Below are 4,220 nucleotides of genomic sequence, written 5' to 3'. Positions count from 1 at the left end.
GCAGCTTTGTTGCATGCATTATTGCTCATGTCTCGTGATGTACGATACTTTCTTTGACCCATCGCAGCGTTTCACCACGCGTGTTCCTCCGGTGTTGCAACAGCTGAGTGTTACGCTGCTCTGTCACGGCACGCGCTCTTGACATGTAAGCTGAATGGGATGACCGATCCACCTCCTGACACTGAAACCGAGCAGGAGAGCCAAGCAGGTGGTTGACCTGCCCTGACTATTCAGGCTGCGCTCATGAGGGAGCGGTGCCACAGTGGTTAGCACAGTGGTTAGTGGCCACGACAGCTTCAGCCGGTCCTGGGCACCCCATTACCTTGCCGTACTCAACCAGTGAAGAACTCGGTTCAGGAAGGCTTTCATCCAGTAGTGAGATAACCGAGCGATGTAAATAATTACTTTAATTTAGTTAAATAAAAAGTATGAGGCATTATGGATAAATACTAATATGCAAGCACACAAGGTAAATATAATTAAGGATCTTATTTTCATCATCAGCATCCCCTTACATAATCCTCATACACCTTTGCAACAATAACATTCACTGATATGTTTCTGCAAATAAATGCATTATTCCTGACAATGTTGATGAGTTGATTTAAAACACAATACACATTCGAACTAATTTCCAAGTTGTGCATAGGAAGCCCAATATATTTTAGTTTCCACATGACTTTAACTGGATAAATTGGTACAGCTGAATAAGACGTGAAAGGAAAAATACAAAATAAAATTTGACTGTACCACACCTTGGTACTAACAGAAGCAATGTATGGATCACAATCGTCGGGAACACAGGAGGGAAACATGCTGCTAATTATACAAATGACATGTTTACAAATACACTCTGAGTGACAAGGTTCGATAGAATAATAAATACAGACAAAAATAACTTTAAGATGGAATGAACGATAAAGAATTGTGAAACAGACTGCTATGGTATTGGTCGGAAGAATGCCACCAAACTGCTAGCTATGGCTGCAAAGTTTGGTCGCACATGTTATATGTGTATATCGTTTATTGTTCAATTTGAATCAGTTCCTATGATCACTGTTACATTGTTTTTATAGCTTTATTTTGGCGATTTCGAAAACGTATGGTTAAGCGATGTTTGTTGAAGTACGGAATTAGCCTGATAACTTTATCTAAATTGTCTTATGGTTGTTATTGTTAGACTTGCATCCCATTGCGATTTTTGCACACAGCGTTGAGATACCAGATGACGCCAAAAGGCGAGCACCAATTAGGTTGAGGCTCAAAAGAAAGACGTCCCTTGTGGACCAATCAGTTTCAAGGATAATGCATATATTATCATAGTATGTTTTTGTTTGCATTTTGAATGCAGGTATTGTGGTTAATGCAGACATTAATCCTTGTCAAAGGTTTCAGTTTTGTTGCCAGAAAAAAGGGGAAAACCCCTATTATATTTTGGTACTGGCAAAGGAGGTCTAATGAGATACGGTGTTTTTTTCTGGAAGATTTTACTGTTTTTTCCTGGATGTTTCTGTTGCGCATCGTCACTTTAAGATGTTCTTTGTTCATGTTTTAGTTTGTTGCGGTTGCACCCGAGTCAAGAGCCTCATGGCTCACAGGGCTATACCTAATAATGTAAATTGAAATTGAAATGAAACTGAAACAGGAGTCCAGCAAAAGCAATGGCACGGTCACGACTCGTGGAAGGAAACGAGCGGAGGACAATGGAGAAAACAATGGACGGAGAGGAATGGCACGGAAAGAACAGCAGCAGGAGGTGGGAGTTGATGACGGTGGTCGCCAACTGAAGGTCTTCTGCTGCTGCCGCTGCTCCTTCCGCCGCCACAAGCGTGTGGAAGCAGCGGCCTCTGTAAAGGGGCTGGACAGGAAGATCAAGAGAAGAGGAATAGCGCAGCATGGACGACCATTGCCGCAGACTTGTACTCGCTCACATCTTAAACATCGTTGCACTATTTAACTCCGTGTTAAGACGAGCCTGCTGGTTGGCCCATACCGTGCATGTGCAAATTCGCCTGAATCCTCAATCTAAGTGTGTAGTGCAGGGGCCAAAGGGGCTGTTATCATCATTAATGGTTTCGAGTCTGGCATGGACTTCCTCAACGGTGCAGGAATTTGCATTCGTTTCTGGGCTGTGAGATTGAAGCAACCCCCCAGGTGAGCCGACAAGACCACAGAGCATTGAGTTGTTGAGATCAATCCTTCGCTGGGTACGGCTCGATCCACCTTGGATGTGCGCATCATGAATGCGAGTGAAATTATTTTTTTAAGAGGAAGGAGGTGGTTCAGCAATAGTTTACATCTCAACCCAGGCTTAAATTGCTGCCCCTTGGCGTTGGCTGAGGCCCCCCCTGCCGAAGGATAAGCCCCCCCCCCCACCCTTGTGTGGTTGTATGCCCCCTTTAAACCGGGTCACGGTGCCAGGGTTGGATGAAGGGAACACTCTGGATCATAATGGACCCTCGGCACAACTCCGTCATCATCGTGTGTGATCATGTATATTGCTTCCATCAGCTGGCGTTACCACGGTGGGCCGGGTCGGCACGCGAGATCACGTGAATGTGAAGAGTTATTGAGGCAGCTGACGTCGTGTGCTTTGGTGGTGTTTTTTGTGCAGTGGGCAGAGTCAGCGCTGCCGCATTCAATAAGCCAATTATTGATGAAGTCGGGGTACAATGTGGAGGTGAATCTCTATTACCCAATTTAATTAAGGGCGTGGAAAACCAAAGTTGAGTAAATCCAATTATCAGGGAGTGCTTAGAGAATTGCCCTTTGAAATGTGTATGAATTGCCTTCATAACAACTGATTTGTGAAAAGGGAAGGATGTTTAGTGAGTTTGTGAGAACGTGGTTATTGCGAAGAGGGGTGGATGGATGTGCGCAAGGGTTAGGCCGTGATGGTGCCAGCCAATTGGAGGCCCTCGGCATGAATAATTTTGCCCCTCCACTTTAAATGTCTAAACTCCGAGTGAGATGACAAGACATTGATGAGAGAAAGATGTCGTGAGGTGACAGGCGAGCTATAGACAGGAGAGCAGATGGAGTGAGACGTTTTGATGATATAACAGAGACAAACAATGGAGGGACGACAGAAATGAATTGGCAATTATCGTGTCAATTCGCGTCGTTGATGTGTATAAGGGTGTGGATTAGAGTTGATGTTTGGATTTTGACTCGAACATTTTTATTTTCAAGAATGCGGAGGTCTCCCACCCCATCTGCCTAATGGTGAACTTGGTTTGTCTAGCGCCACTCCTGGGGATGTGGAGGAGCTTGTACTGCGTGAGAGGACCGGTGAGAGTGAGTGCAACATCGGGAGACGACCGTGGGGCTGAATGACAAGGGTCGCCGTGACCTCGAATTGAACACGACGACTTCCTCTCTGCTGCCATCACTTGAGCGATGGACTGCACCATTGCGGTATTGGATACCCGACGGCTCGACTATTTATGATCACTTTCCACGTTGCCTACAACCTATGTTCCTGGCAATGCTCTCCTGTCCTGATTCGTCATATATATTAACAATGTTTGTATATGAGATAATAATCATTATTAACAGAGAGGTTTAAATGAAATGCCTAATTATAAACACAAGTGAAGGGTAGGAAAGTGTAAATGGGTGAAACCACAACATTAATCATTTTTATATCGGTAACCTGCTGAGCTTGGAGAAAACAAACCTCCGCTAAGTACTAACAAGATGCACCATAACGAAATGTGTAATTATACTCTTCAGTTCGTTTCACCGATAGGATTATTATTTATATGTATTAAGTGCGTTCAATAAAACGCTCAAGCAATCGGCCCCAAAAAATGTGAGCGCCGCTAATTTACCTTTTTAATAAGAACTATCTATACCAACTATAAGAACTATCTATACTATCTATAAGAACTATCTCCGCTACCCTTCACGGTATTAATATTCCAGCACGGGCACGCAATGACGCTAGCGCTGCCCCCCAATGTCATCCAGCAGTGACAAGTCGAGCAGTGATCTACAGCAACTGGTCATATCGTGATCCCCATGTCTCAAGTGCACTTTGGAGGACATAACGAGTACATAAAGTTTACGTAATTTTTCAGTTGCCGCCACTAAAAAGCCACTTGGAGAGAAAGAATTCAGTGTTTACCAAGCTGCAATGTAAATGTTGACTTGGCCTACTCCACGGGTGTTGATATGAATGTGTACGCAGCTCTGCCTGACGTGCGTACCGAGTCAGT

Source organism: Petromyzon marinus, chromosome 10, assembly GCF_048934315.1.
Source record: "Petromyzon marinus isolate PM22_M1 ecotype Great Lakes invasive population chromosome 10, UKy_Petmar_22M1.pri1.0, whole genome shotgun sequence".
NCBI classification, from domain to species: domain Eukaryota; kingdom Metazoa; phylum Chordata; class Hyperoartia; order Petromyzontiformes; family Petromyzontidae; genus Petromyzon; species Petromyzon marinus.
The sequence above is the reverse complement of the archived record's forward strand: the minus strand, read 5'-3'. Positions refer to the sequence as shown.